Below are 16,843 nucleotides of genomic sequence, written 5' to 3' on the forward strand. Positions count from 1 at the left end.
ATTACATACCCCTTAGGCATCAATGAACATGTGTTTTCATAGCTGAATTAACTGTCTCAGATACAGACCTCCAGCATCTATTTTCTTTTTTTCTTTTTAAATATGTAGATAAGAAATGTTGAATAGTCAATTAATTTAAAAAGTTATACAGTGGTTGTTTTAGAATTCATATTGACATGATAAATTCTTTTCTCATCGTTGTTTAAAAATGACATACACCTTAGGAATCTAATCTAATCTCATTTAAGATAAATCTCAAGTTCTATTATTTCAAATATTATGTTCATCACATTTTTTTATATTTAAATGATAAAATATGCCCTGGAGGAAAACAACATTTTAAAGTTTAAGACAGAATAGGCTTCTGAAACAAAATAATGTTAATATTTTCCACATAAATTTATTATGAGTAATGAATCATTTTCTTTGGAATTAAGGAGCTATAATGCAGTCCCATTTGTCTTCCTGGGTAACATTCTCTTCCTTTTTCTTTGCAGCCTCAACCCCTTGGCTGTAAAGAGTCACCACCTAATATATTTTTATTTGTTAAGTCTAAAATCTAAAATAGTGCAAACTGAATTCATGATATCAGTGAAAGTTCAGGATCCATAAATACATTTAGATCTATTTTTTTCTAAGCTATAGATAAATAACATGTTTACCTACTAAATCAAAAGTGGTAAACAACAGCCAGATGGCTTAATTTAATACAACCTGGATATTTTGGAGGTGGCTAAAATAAAGGTTGGGCTTCTTGGGTGGTTCATTGGTAAAGAATCTGCCTGCCAAGCAGGAGATGTGGTTTTAATCCCTGGGTCAGAAAGATCTCTTGGGAAAGGAAATGGCAACCCACTCCAGTATTTTTGCCTGAAAAAATCCATGGACAGAGGAACTTGGTGGGCTACAGCCTATTGGGTCTCAATGAGTCAGACACAACTTAGTGACTAACTGACAACAACAACATCAAAAAAATACAGTTTTATTACATTTTAGTTACTCCTGCTAGGTTAAGACAGAAATCCATAATCAGCTCATAATACAAGGTATAGCCCTGACATAATCTTCTCATTCTGTGATACTACTTTCAGAGTCGAGAGTAGGGTGGACGCAGTGTTTATGAATAAAACTGATGACTAGATTCTTGAGTTGAGAAATAGAAACTCAGACACTAGTAGCAAGGCTCAGCAGCAGACAGTATTTTAGCTACTGCTTACAATGTAGAATGCCCCACCTTTATATTTCAATGATGTCAAGAGTGAGGACACACACACACACACACACACTTTATGATCCTCTCTAGAATCAATCCAGATTCAGAGACTTCCTTACATTGAGAGACTCAATATCCTTCACCCAAATATAATTTTCATAAATACTTATTTCTCCAGGAGCAGTTACATCTTTATGTGTTATTTCCATTCAAATTGTCATATCCATTTGAATATTGTATCCATCTAGCAAACTGCATTCACCCTAAAATTAAGTTGATTATAAATCTTCCATTCAACCCATCATCTCTTATTCCCAAACTGATTTCTGCATTTTACTTAGTATCATTCTAATGCCTAAAGCAAAAATCACAAATAAATTTTTAATTCTACCATCTCTTCCCCCCTATAATAAACTGACAAATGTATTGTAAAATTCTCTAGAAATCAATAACAAAAGGGCAATGGGAAAACTCACAAATAAATGGAAATTAAACAACATACAACTGTATAGTCATTGGTTCAAAAAGAAAATCAAAAGAGAAATTAGAAAATATTTCAATACAAGTGAAATAATTCCACCACACACTAAAACTTACAGGATACAATAAGGGCAATATTGAGCAGAAAATATATGGTGACAAACACCTACATTAAGAAAAAGAAATAATTCAAATAACCTAACTTTATACTTCAAGTAATTGGAAAACAAAGAACAAACTAAGCCCAAAGTTAGCAGAAGAAAGTAAACAACTAAAATTATGATATAAAGAAATGAAATAGAGAATGTAAAAATAGTTTTAAAAGATCAACAAAATTAAGAGATGGTTTTTGAGCAGATAAACAAATCTTGACGAGCCCTTAGCTAGACTAACCAAGAAAAAAAGCAAACTAGAATAGATAATTTATAAAATGAAAGAAGAGATATTACAACTGAAACCACAGAAGTTTCAAAAAGACTACAAGGCATTATTAAATTATGAACAACTATACACCAATTGGACAACCTAGAAAAATAAATTTCTAAAACATACAAGCCACAAAGACTGACTCAAGAAGCAGATAATTGAACAGACCAATAACAAATGAGAAGGCTGAATCATTAATCAAAAGTCTCCAAAAATGAAAGTTCAAGATTAAATGACTTCACAGGTGCATTCTACCAAACATTTCAATAATGAATATCAATCCTCTTAAACTATGCAAAAATAGAAGAGAAAAGAATACTTCCCAACTCATTTTATGTAGCCAGCATCACTCTGACAAAGACATCACAAGGAAAGAAAACTGCAGGCCAATATCCTAATAAACATGGATGTAAAAATCCTCAACCAAATATTAGCAGACCAACTTCAACAGCACATTTAAGCACCATAAGGTACATTATGCACCATAATGTACATATGCATATGTGCCATTACCACAACCATACACCATAACCAAGGAGGATTGATCCCTGGGATGCAAGGGTGGTTCAACATGTGAAAATCAATAACTGTGATAAGTCACAAAACAGAATAAAAGATTACCTTACTAGATGTAGAAAAAAATTCTGGCAAAATTCAAAACCCATTCATGACAATAATTCTCAACATATTATGTACAGAAAGAACTAATCTCAAATCAATGAAAGCCATATGTGAAAATCTGGCAATTAATGTCATACTCAATGGTGAAAAACTAAAATCATTTCCTCTAAGATCTGGAATATGGCAGATACTGGAGAAGGAAATGGCAACCCACTCCAGTGTTCTTGCCTGGAGAATCCCAGGGACAGGGGAGCCTGGTGGGCTGTCGTCTATGGGGTCACACAGAGTCGGACACGACTGAAGTGACTTAGCAGCAACCACTCTTGCAACATCTGTTCAACATAGTACCAGAAGGCCTATCCAGAGCTGTTGGAAAAGAAAAATAAGTTAAAAGCATTGATTTTTTTCCCTCAGAATACTGCAATGTCTTTAAACTGGTTCTCCCCCTGCCCATTCCTCAACTCTGAGTCTCTTCATTTTCCAGGATTAGACTTCTAAAAGGCTATGATATTCACCTTCTGATTAAAAGATAAAAAACCTGTCATAGTAACCATTGCTTTGCAGAATAAAGGGCATAACATTATGCATTCTATTTATGATATGGTATGCAATAATCTATACTTGACATCCATTTGTCTGCCAGTTTCTAACATGAGCTTTGCAATATGAGCAGCCAAAGTTGAACCAAAACAAATGAAATTCTCTACCATTCCTGAACACATTTTGTAAATATCTTCTGCCCAATTCCAGACAGAATGTAAATATACATCATTTATAGATATAACAGTTAGAAACAGACATAGAACAATGGACTGGTTCAATGTTGGGAAGGGACTACACTAAGGCTGTATATCGTCACCCTGATTATTTAATTTATATGCAGAGTACATCATGTGAAATGCCAGACTGGATGAATCACAAGCTGGAATCAAGATTGCCATGAGAAAGGTCAACAACCCGAGATATGCAGATGATACCACTTTAATGGCAGAAAGTGAAGAGGAACTCTAAAGTTTCTTGATGAAGGTGAAAGAGGAGAGTGAAAAAGCTGGCTTGAAAGTCAATATCAAAAAATTAAGATCATGGCATCTAGTCCCATCACTTCGTGCCAAATAGATGGGGGAAAGTGGAAATGGTGACAGATTTTATTTTCTTGGGCTCCAAAATCACTGTAGGAGGTGACTACAGTGAACAAATTAAGACACTCACTCCTTGGAAGAAAAACTATGACAAGCCTAGACAGTGTAACTAAAAGCAGAGACAACACTTTGCCAACAAAAGTCCATATAGTCAAAGCTATGGTTTTCCCAGTAGTCATGTATGGATTTGAGAGTTGGACCATAAAGAGGACTGAGCATCAAAGAATCAATACTTTTGAACTCAGGTGCTGGAGAAGACTCTTGAGAGTCCCTTGGACAGCAAGATCAAACCAGTAAATCCTAAAGGAAATCAACACTGAATATTCATTGGAAGGACTGATGCTGAATCCCCAATATTTTGGCCACCTGATGCAAAGAGCCAACTCATTGGAAAAGACCCTGTTGCTGGGAAAGATTGAGGCAAGAGAAGAGGGCAATAGTAGATGAGATAGTTAGATGTTATTACTGACTCAATGGACAGGAATTTAAGCAACCTCCAGGAGACAGTGAAGGACAGGGAATCCTGGCATGCTCCATTCCATGGGGTTGCAAACAGTCGGACATGATTTAAAAACAGGAGTTGATGTAACAATGTAGCATTTATATTAAAACGAAAGTTTGAAGATCAAAATTGAGTGTTTATAATCTCCTATTATTCTAACTCATTTTGTGCCATAAGTATATTTTTTGAAGACTCTGAACTTAATGTGTAGGCTGTCAGCTTCTAAAATTCTGAGAGAGAAATTGTGAAAAATATTGTGTATGTTGTATCCAGATTTAAAAACTGAATTGCAAATGGGATAATCATGTTCTTTTGAACATCTTTGAAATGCACATACACCAGGTAATTTACATTTCTTTCTAAAGTTCTGTAATTCAACTTGCTGCAATTTTTCCATGCTAAAAGATTCTTTTAAGATAAAAATAGACATTTGAAGATTGTGTTACCCAGCATGTTTTGCAATAAATTACAGAATCTCTAAATTTCTGGATATATTTTCATATTAATGCTGTTGTTGAATATAAATATTCATTTAATATTCATAAATTCAATAATAATTTTGTTAATGAAATATTTTGTTTAAATTATAAACATCTGTATCAATTAAAATATCTTTTAGAATCCATATTTTTATATTTCAAATATCAACTACATTAGTAAATATTTATTCTAATTTAAATATTTCACTCATTTGATCACAATGAAGTTTATTTCAGGAAAAGACAAATTGTTACAAAATTTATTTTTATATTTAAAACATGGTAAAGACTCATATTAGGAAATGTATAAATTGTTCTTGTATTTCCATTTACATTTTTATATGTATTATTTTAATAGATCAGTTATTGTGTTACTTTAAAAGGTCAGTGTTCATTCCAATCCCCAAAAGGGCAATGCCAAAAATATTCAAACTACCTCACTATTGCACACATTTCACACGCTAGCAAGGAAGTTCTCAAGAACCTTCAAGCTAGTCTTCAACAGTATGTGAACCGAGAACTTTCAGAATACAAGCTGGATTTAGAAAAGGCAGAGGAACCAGAGATCAAATCGCAAACATCCATCGGATCATGGAAAAAGCAAGACAATTCTAGAAGAACATCTACTTCTGCTTCATTGACTACACTAAAGCCTTGGACTGTGTGGATCACAACAAGCTGGAAAATTCTGAAAGAGATAGGAATAACAGATCATTTTACCTGCCTAAGAAACCTGTATGCAGGGCAAGAAGCAACAGTTAGAGCCAGACATGGAACAATGGACTGTTCAAACTTGGAAAAGGAGTATGTCAAGGCTGTATATTGTCACCCTGACTTTAACTTGGGCTTCTCTGCTGGCTCAGATGGTAAACAATCTGCCTGCAATGCAGGAGACGTGGGTTCAAGCCCTGGGTTGGAAAGATCCCCTTATATGCATAGTACATCATGTAAAATGTTGGGCTGGATGAAGCTAAAGCTGAAATCAAGGTTACCAGGAGAAATATTAATAACCTCAGATATGCAGATGACACCACCCTAATGGCAGAAAATGAACAGTAAATTAAGAGCCACTTGATGACTATGAAAGAGAAGAGTGGATAAACTGGCTTAAAATTCAACATTCAGAAAACTAAGACTGTGGCATCTGGTTCTATCAATTCATGGCAAATAGATGGGAAAAAATGGAAACAGTGACAGTCTTTATTTTCTTGAGCTTCAAAATCACTGTGGATGGTGACTGCATAAAGTTAAAAGATGCTTGCTCTTTGGAAGAAAAGCTATGGCAAACCTAGACAGCGTTCTGAAAAGCAGAGACAACACTTTGCCAACAAAGGTTCATATAGTCAAAGCTATGGTTTTTCCAGTAGTCATGTGCAGAGGTGAGAGTTGGACCATAAAGAAGGCTGAGTGCCAAGAACTTATGCTTTTGAATTGTGGTGCTAGATAAGACTCTTGGGAGTCCCTTGGACAGCATGGAGGTCAAACCAGTCAATCCTAAAAGAAATCAGCTGTGAGTGTTCTTTGGAAGGACTGAAGCTAAATCTCCCAGACTTTGCCACCTGATGTGAAGTGCCAGCTCCTTTGAAAAGACCCTGATGATGGGAATGATCTAGCAAAGGAAGAGAAGCAGGTGACAGAGGATAAGATGTTTGGATGGCATCATCGCTTAATGGGCATGAGTTTGAGAAAGCTCTGGAAGATGGTGAAGGATGGAGAAGCCTGGTGTGCTGCAGTCTATGGATCACAAAGAGTTGGACACAACTGAGCAACTGAACAACAACAAATATGAAATCCTGACATGTACATACATGGTAGCAAGTGGGTCATTCTCTTCAATTGAGGGTTTAAAACATGAAATATTTCTCTTTAAAATTTTTGTACTCCCTATCACGATTAACACATTTGTTAACTATAATATTTGAACTCTTCACATCAAGTGACCAAAGTATTGGAGTTTCAGCTTTAGCATCAGTCCTTCCAAAGAACACCCAGGACTGATCTCCTTTAGAATGGACTGGTTTGATCTCCTTGCAGTCCAAGGAACTCACAAGAGTCTTCTCCAACACCACCGTTCAGAAGCATCAATTTTTCGGTGCTCAGCCTTCTTCACAGTCCAACTCTCACATCCATAAATGACCACAGGAAAAACCATAGCCTTGACTAGACGAACCTTTGTTGGCAAAGTAATGTCTCTGCTTTTCAATATGCTATCTAGGTTTGTCATAACTTTCCTTCCAAGGACTAAGCATCAGATAATAGCTAGGTATATGTTCTTACACATGTACTTTGAAGCAATGTGAAACTGGGTTTCTTAACAAAATTGACAGGGATGGTTTTTCCAGTGGTCATGTATGGATGTGAGAGTTGGACTGTGAAGAAGGCTGAGCGCCGAAGAATTGATGCTTTTGATCTGTGGTGTTGGAGAAGACTCTTGAGAGTCCCTTGGACTGCAAGGAGATCCAACCAGTCCATTCTGAAGGAGATCAGCCCTGGGATTTCTTTGGAAGGAATGATGCTAAAGCTGAAACTCCAGTACTTTGGCCACCTCATGCGCAGAGTTGACTCACTGGAAAAGACTCTGATGCTGGGAGGGATTGGGGGCAGGAGGAGAAGGGGACAACAGAGGACGAGATGGCTGGATGGTACCACTGACTCAATGGACGTGAGTTTGAGTGAACTCTGGGAGTTGGTGATGGACAGGGAGGCCTGGAGTGCTGCGATTCATGGGGTTGCAAAGAGTTGGACACGACTGAGCGACTGATCTGATCTGATCTGAAGTCCTCTATCACATTTGGTGTGAACACTTTGACACGTGTGTGTGCCTGTGTTCAGTTTGTCTGACTTCTTGTGACTCCATGGGCTGTAGCCTGCCAGTCTCCTGTGCCCATGCGACTTCTCAGGCAAGATTATTAGAATGGATTGCACTTCCTCCTCTATGGTATCTCCCCAACCCAGGGTTCGAACCTGTGTCTCTTGTGTCTCCTGCATTGACAGGTATGTTCTTTACCCCCAGCACCACCTGGAAAGTCCAAATTTTGCTAAGTTGGAGCTGCTTAGTTGGAGCTACTTTTAATGAATTTGATTTCTCTAAGTACCTTATATAAGTAAAATCATACAGTTTTTATCTTTTTGTGACTTTCACTCAGCTTGATGACCTCAAGTTTGATTTATACTGTAGCATTAGTCAGAATTTTCATTCTCTTTAAACCTGAAAAATGTTCCACTGCTCCTGCATTGCAGGCAGATTCTTTACCATCTGAGCCACCAGGGAAACCCCTGGTATACGTAAATATATATATATATATATAGTCTCTTTTTATTGGATTTCCTTCCCATTTAGGTCACCACAGAGCACTGAGTAGAGTTCCCTGTTCTATACAGTAGGTTCTCACTAGTTATCTATTTTGTACTATCAATCCTGCTGCTGCTGCTAAGTCGCTTCAGTCAATCCGACTCTGTGCGACCCCATAGACGGCAGCCTACCAGGCTCTGCCGTCCCTGGGATTCTCTAGGCAGGAGTACTGGAGTGGGTTGCCATTTCCTTCTCCATGTACTATCTATAGTAGTGTGTATAGGTCAATTTCAATCTCCCAGGATACCCTACTTCCCCTCCCTTCGTACACATATGTCTGTTTACTGCATCTGTGTCTAATTCTGCTTTACAAATAAGTTCATCTGTAAAACACATTAATTTTTAATGTGTAAAGTTGGTTTCATTAAAAAAGCTTAATCTTGTGTTGTTTATTGTCTTAGAAATTTCCGTTAAAAATAACAATGGTGCTAATACAAAAACAAAATCTAATCTGAAATTTACTGCAAGGCATTTTCTTTTAAAGCCACATCAGTGTTTGCTACTTGTCATAAAATAAAAAAAAAGGGAAAGTTGTCTCCATGTATTGGAATACTAAAACATGTTTATCAGGAAATGAATATATTGAAACATGTACTGTTTTACTGCATTTGCAAGTGTGTACTTCAACAGAACTCCCAAGAAATTTTATGAAGATTCAACACCAAACCATATTTATTCATTATGATTATATTCTGGAAGTGTATGTAGTCTAACATATCAGTCATATATAAGACAAAAATAATGTAGGATTAGACTGCAGAACCCTAGGTATCTGCCTACCATCTATTCTCCATTTTTTAAAAACACTAAATATATGGAGAAGTCCTAGGTTACAAAGTTAGATTTCCAAACAGAAACTGTTGAATTTTGCTTCCCAGAAATCTACTTAAAGAGGGCTGACTCTGACCTTCTGCTTAATGCTTTCCTCGCCTTCCTTCTTGCTTTCTAGAATGTGGATTTCATGACTAAACCTACAATTACTATCTTCTGAAAATGAGTCAACCTTGAGTTTGGAAAATTGTCACAACGATCACAGAACACATAAAAAGAGAATGGATGTGTAATAACTCTAGAGACTCCGTTAAAACCATGTCAACCCTGATCTACCTACATCTGGAAGGAATCATCTTACATAAGAGAAACTTAATATTTAAAGAAAGTAGGTTTTAATATTGTTACTATTTTACAGAGATAAATTTAATCAAAACCAATATAAAGTTTGGTACCTAGAAGTGTCTATTGCAATTAGCAGATCATAAACCATGGGACTGACTGAAGGGAGAAAATGTCAAGACAAATATGAAACATTCAGATAGTGCAAACTAGAGAACTGATGATTCTTGCTATGTGACAACAAAATATAGCTTCATATTTTAGCCTGCCCTGAATTAGAAAGCAGATAACATGCCAACCAAACTTGTAATTTTATACCTCTTCTATTATACAAAAGAAATAAATAAAAACATAGCACATACTCAGTCTTCTTTTTTACTTTGAAATGATAAACTGAAATTAGAGCCAGAAGGGACATCAACAGAGAACAAAGAAGCAAGTCTTGAGGAATCTAACTGCCAATGGCTTGCAGTCTAATTTCACCGAGAGTTCATTAATTTGGAATCTAGCTGGGATAAAAAATGATAAATTCTGCTTATTCTAACCTGGTGCATTTATCAACCCTGGCTGCTAAAAGGCAACAACAGTAGGAGATAACACCATGGTTAAAATCTTTCAAACAATTTTCTTAATTGTTTCTTTGTCATACAATGGGAGTAAACACATTGATGAAGGTCAGAATAAGGCATGGCAAGCCTACATGCGCCTGTTATTTCAAGTCGATTCAAAACAGTGTTATTTTAATGAATAGAAGATAGGAAAAACACAAAATTCACTATGCAAAAGAGAATATTCAGACTTATCAACTGTGTCTGTATGAGAAGCTTATGATCATTGATATGTAAAGTTGACTGGAAGAAATATATCAGACAGTTGCTAATATTTTTTAGTACTTTTGTGGCCAATAAAACAGTCTTAATTTTCTAAAGAGAGCCTGGTATCCCAGAACCTTCTCTAGTAGAACTTGTGCATCTCCCAGAAGGAGTATCTTTCCAAAAGTCCAGATCAGACATAGTTGTGTATGACAACAAAGGAGAACTTCTCAGAAAGCAAGCTAAGTGTGTGTGTGTGCGTGTGCATGTATTTGTATACATTTATATGATAAATATGGAGGGAAGAAGAAGGGGAGAGGTAGAGAAAGAGCCAGAGACAGAATGGAGAGTATCAGATGCATTATCTAATTCATCTCATTATCATAAAAACTATGAAATAATTATCAATATTATTATGAGCATCATGATTGTTATTGTTATCATACTTACAGATTAGGTAATGGATTTTATATAAATTAAATAATCCAAACTAAAGCTGTGTGTAAGTGGGAAAGCTAGTGTTGGCTAACTACATAGACTATGCCCCTACACATGGAAATTAAATTGAAAGAATAATAGTAGTAAATATTTCCAGGTGGTGAGATTATAGGTGGGTTTTTTTTTTTAATGTTGTAGACTTTAATTCTACGATGAGAATGCAGTTACTTTACTATTTGCAGGGAAAGCAATTTAAAAATTATCTTAGTCAAGCTTACATGTGCAGAATATTCCACTGTATGATGTACCATGATGGTTACTGATAGCACATCTAATTTCTCGCTATTACAAGCTAAGGTACCACACATATCTGGGAAAATATACATGCATGAGTTTTTCCAGTATGCATGGGGATGAGACCTCTGAATAAAAATGTTTACATGCATATATTTACTAGACAGTGTCATATAGATTGGGCTTCCTAGGTGGCAATAGTTAGTGGTAAAAAACCCACCTGCCAATGCAGGAGACATAAGAGATACAGGTTCGATCCCTGGGTTGGGACATTGTCCACATCTCATATTAGACTTCTGCCAGTTTAGTCAGTACCTCTTAGTTTTTACAAATTTAAAATTTGTTTCTTAATTGAGAGTATTTCCTAACTGGTTCCTGATGAATTAATAACCCATTTTAATATTGACAGTATTTTTGTGTTTTTGAAGATCTTATATATTCTATACATCAGTCCTTTGTTGTAATATATTAGTCACATATGGATCTTTCTTCTTGATGATCATTTTTCTTTTCAATTATTCATGGTATATTTTGATTTCTATTTTAACATCATCAAATGTATCAAACATTTTATTTTGATTAACACATTTTGCATTTTGCTTAGAAAGTCCTTTCCTGGTGAACATATACATATATTTTCAAAATATACTTAATTCCTTTAGCAACAATTGGTAGCAATTTAAATGAAGTATTATCTACCAGAAAATCTAATTAGAGGTTCACTGCCAAGATTTTTCTTGGGGGATAGTTACATAGGCACCCTCTGCCGGGCATTTATCCAAATTCCAGACTCCCAGAAGAAAAGCAGATATTTTGCAGAAACCACATTGTTCACAAGATTTAGGCACAGGAAGCCATTCTTCCTACAGAACTGTGGGATTCTCCCTAAAATTCCAGGTCCCAGACACCAGCCAGAGTCCAACCTCACAAGCTTGACAAATTAAGGATAGTAATCTCAGGCCTCCTGTGGTAGTATTTTGGGCACATTTGGTTTTCAAAAGTTTGATCAAAATTGTAATTTTTATTATTTACCTTTCTTCCTTTAGTGCTCTGTAATGAAGCTGTGGTCACATCTTGTCTTTCCTTGAAGTGTCTATCTTTCTTTGGATTTCTGGCTAAGTTGATGGTCCTGCAGTATCAGCTCTGTGAAGGAAGAAATATTATAAATTAGTAGACTACCTGACTTTTTTGTAGTCACAGTGAGAGTGATGCTATTCTTAGCTTTCTACAAAATAAGGTGAAGCCAGAAGCCACAGTGGATTTTAAGTTTTCTAATACATTTAGGCTTTTTAAGTGTTATCTGTCAAATACTGATTTTTAACTTTTTTGCCCTATATTGAGAGATTAGGACTAATAGAGTACTAATTCATTGAAAATACACAATGGAGTATTACTCAGCCATTAAAAAGAATAGATTTGAATCAGTTCTAATGAGGTGGATGAAACTGGAGCCTATTATACAGAGTGAAGTAAGCCAGAAAGAAAAACACCAATACAGTATATTAATGCATATAAATGGAATTTAGAAAGATGGTAACGATAACCCTGTATACGAGACAGCAAAAGAGACACTGATGTATAGAACAGTCTTTTGGACTCTGTGGGAGAGGGAGAGGGTGGGATGATTTAGGAGAATGGCATTGAAATACGTATAATATCATATATGAAACGAGTCACCAGTCCAGATTTGATGCACGATACTGGATGCTTGGGGCTGGTGCACTGGGACGACCCAGAGGGATGGTATGGGGAGGGAGGAGGGATGAGGGTTCAGGATGGGGAACACATGTATACCTGTGGCAGATTCATTTTGATATATGGCAAAACCAATACAATATTGTAAAGTTAAATAAAATAAAATTTAAAAAAAATAAATAAATTTTTATGGTTCAAAAGGTAGAGAAATTTGAAATGTATATTTTTTAATTGCTCTGTACAGATACAAAATGTCCTATTAACAAATCCATTCATTCCTTTGTTCACAATTTCTGTCATTTGCATTTATAGAAAGATGATGTTGACAAAATGAATGGCTTATGCAGAATTCTGCTAATGCAGAATTTATTCAGCATTCTGCTTTCTAAGTATGGATATGAATTTGAAATCAAATGTAAATATACATTTCCCACACTTTTTAATATTGGCTTGATATATAACTTTTGACTTTGTATACTAATACTCTCTCACATTTTTCTTTATTATTTATACTATATTTATGGTGGTCTTTGTAGCTGAATTTACTGAATTTTTTCAGTGGCTTCTGGTTTTAAAATTGTAGCTACAAAGATGTTTTTATATTATAATTGTAAAAAAAATTTAACTCTTTTCTGCTAGTATATTTAGGTATATAATATATTTGGAAGTTATCTTGGTGTGAGATATTAATCCCATTGTATCTTTTTGCAAGTAACTATTCAGCTATCAACACTATTTATTAAAATTCCCATTTCACTCCACCTATTTAATAGGCTTCTGCCTTATTAAAGAAGTCATATAGTTGCAAGTCTCAGAAAGAGATCATATTTTCATAGGTATTCACTTAACCTATATTTCAAAAAAGAATCTTAACATTTCAAAAACTGTATCTGATGTCTACAGACTTTATAGTTTAACACAGTTCATAAAAGCTGAAGGATTCTGAGAATTACATTTCTGATCATGTGATTGTGAACTTTTATAAAAAGAAGAAACCTGCCGTATTTGTTGTGAAAGGACTGCTCTGATATGCAACTTAACTATAAAAAAGTAGAAGATAAGTAAAATGATCTTATTACAACAGCAAAAGACTTAGTAAAAAGGTAAAACAAAAATATTGTACATAGATTGCCTTCACAGCCTTGATGGACATAATATCATAAAGAGGAAATTGAAGGGCCTGATAGTTGAGTGAATATGAAAAATTCATTTAGCCATATAAAATTAGATAAAAGTCTCACAGCAAAGAATTTCCATTTCTCAATCTATTAAAATAATTCATACGTATGCTATCACAGAACAATGCAGAAGAGATTTCATATACTATCATTAAGGAAGATAACATTTGAGAGTTAATTAAGCACTTAAGAAGGGCTTACTCTGTGTATATCAATATATGTATGCATATATAATTTAGCTATTATTTATATAAAGAGTCAAGACAGGCAAGAAATAATTCAGTTTGCTCACTTGTGGAAGCTACATAATTAAGATAGGTTTGCCATGCATGAGCAAGTCTGCATTGATTCTTTCATTTTCATAATAACAAAATGACTTTTTTTCAGAGAATACATGTAAAAATGTGCTATCTGGGGTACCAAACCATAGATTAAAGCACATTAAGACTGAAACCACAGTGAGGCTAGAAAATTGACTCATTAGAGAGCTGACAAGTTTCATCGAATTACAAAATAAGGAAAAAATTCTGTATATGGACCAGTAATTTGACAATAATCTAGTGAAGAAAGCCTACCTTACTCAATAATATTCAATATTTTATTATCTAAAATAAAACAGTATGTTCCACAACATAACTGAAGACTTGAAGAGGAAAACACATAAAAACTAGAGAGTAATCATAAGCTTACAAAACTCAGAAAAGTTAACTTCCAGATTTCATAGGAAGCAATTCCTATTTCTAATCTGAATGTGTGTTTATGAAAAGAAGACGTTTTTCTTCAGGAACATCGATCAAAGAGCTGTTTCGTTCAGACGATCAGAGTAAAAATATTACCATCAGAAGTTTAAGTTTTAATGGAAGATTAGGAAATTTCAATTGATAAATTCACAAATTCACTTGTCTCTCCTTTGGCCCCCTCACCATCCTCCTTTTTCAGAATGTTTGGTGTGAAGACAGCCAAAATATCCCCACTTACTCCCAATAGCTTCACGGGTTTATGACTGTTCTCTTCCTTGCTTTCCATGTCCAGTGAGAGCTCAAAACTTGAATACAAGAAAACTGACATGTCAGCAGTTTCTTTTAAAAGAATTTAAAAATAAAATTTCATCTGTATCATTCTGCATTACTTGTGTTCAGATGTGAAAAGATACGAAAATATTTCTTAATCTTCAATGTGATGGAGCACTGTATACAAATAGAAGGTTTGATTCTTGGGTACAGTAGGAAGGAGCGAGAGAGAGAGAGGCAGAGATACAGACAAAGACAAAAAAAGAGAAAATTTTCTTCCTCCATGGTTAAAATGTTCTCATAGCTATGCGATCATATAAATACCCAGTACTTTTTCTCCAGTACACTTTTATGTATAGATAACATTTTTGTTACTATAATATCTCTTATTCTCTAAGGAATTACTTTTACTGATTTTTCTAATGTATTTAATTATTTCTCAGTTGGTTTAATTATACAATAAGAACATTTAACACCATGAATACCTGTGTGTGTGTGTAGTTTTTGCCAATTACATGAAGGGCTTCCATTGTTTTTCTCTGCAGTTTGTTACTGTAGTGTGTTTTTTTTTTTTTAATTTAATAATTATTAGAATGGAATCTGTAGTTTCTAAGATGTCAGTTAACATTTCCATAATAATTAATAATTTCTAATCCCATCATATTTTGTTAATTTGATTTCTGCTCTTTGCATTTTAGTAAATTTTTAATCATATATTTCTAAAATGTTACAAGTGCTTGAGTGTAAGATTTCCTGCAGTGAAACATTAATAAAATTATGGCTAACAAACACATGAAAAGATGCTCAACATCACTCATTATCAGAGAAATGCAAATCAAAACCACTATGAGGTACCATTTCACGCCAGTCAGAATGGCTGTGATCCATAAGTCTACGAGCAATAAATGCTGGAGAGGGTGTGGAGAAAAGGGAACTCTCTTACACTGTTGGTGGGAATGCAAACTAGTACAGCTACTATGGAGAACAGTGTGGAGATTCCTTCAAAAACTGGAAATAGAACTGCCGTATGATCCAGCAATCCCACTGCTGGGCATACACAGTGAGGAAACCAGAAGGGAAAGAGACACGTGTACCCCAATGTTCATCTCAGCACTGTTTATAATAGCCAGGACATGGAAGCAACCTTGGAGTATTACTCAGCCATTGAAAAGAATACATTTGAATCAGTTCTAATGAGATGGATGAAACTGGAACCTATTATACAGAGTGAAGTAAGCCAGAAAGAAAAACACCAATACAGTATACTAACGCATATATATGGAATTTAGAAAGATGGTAACAATAACCCTGTGTACAAGACAGCAAAAGAGACACTGATAAATAGATCAGTCTTGTGGACTCTGTGGGAGAGGGAGAGGGTGGGGAGATTTGGGAGAATAGCAGTGAAACAGCTATAATATCATGTATGAAACGAGTCGCCAGTCCAGGTTCAATGCACGATACTGGATGCTTGGGGCTGGTGCACTGGGACGACCCAGAGGGAGGGTATGGGGAGGGGGTAGGGAGGGGGGTTCAGGATGGGGAGCGTGGGTGTGCCTGTGGCGGATTCATCTCGATGTTTGGCAAAGCTAGTACATTATTACGGAGTTTAAAAATAAAATAAAATTAAAAAAAAAAATAAATAAATAAATGTTAAAAAGTGTACTAGCATAGTATTCAAAGTTTTTATGTCTACTTCTAAATTTTGTGTATGAACATTTATAAAATTGTTCTAAAATATGGACATTTCTAAAATCTTATATAAGTTATCATTGACAATTTATGAATATAAATTGTCTATTAAATAATTTAAAAACAATTATTTGATAGTAGTATACCCTTCTGTTTATTTTTGGTTTTGTCTTCCCAATATTAAAACCTTCTGTGACATTTTAAGATGGTCTCATAAACAGCAAAATATGTTTTCTTCTATGGTATGAGTCATCTATTTTGGTCATTTGATAGAGAAGCTCAGTCTATCGACAGTGAATTACATAACAAATTTAACTATTTTAACTCAACTGTACTTTATCTCCTTTCAGATTTTGATACTTCTTAATTGCTTCCTATTTTTAGTAATATGAAAAGATTCTG

Source organism: Bos indicus, chromosome 4 (assembly GCF_029378745.1).
Source record: "Bos indicus isolate NIAB-ARS_2022 breed Sahiwal x Tharparkar chromosome 4, NIAB-ARS_B.indTharparkar_mat_pri_1.0, whole genome shotgun sequence".
NCBI classification, from domain to species: domain Eukaryota; kingdom Metazoa; phylum Chordata; class Mammalia; order Artiodactyla; family Bovidae; genus Bos; species Bos indicus.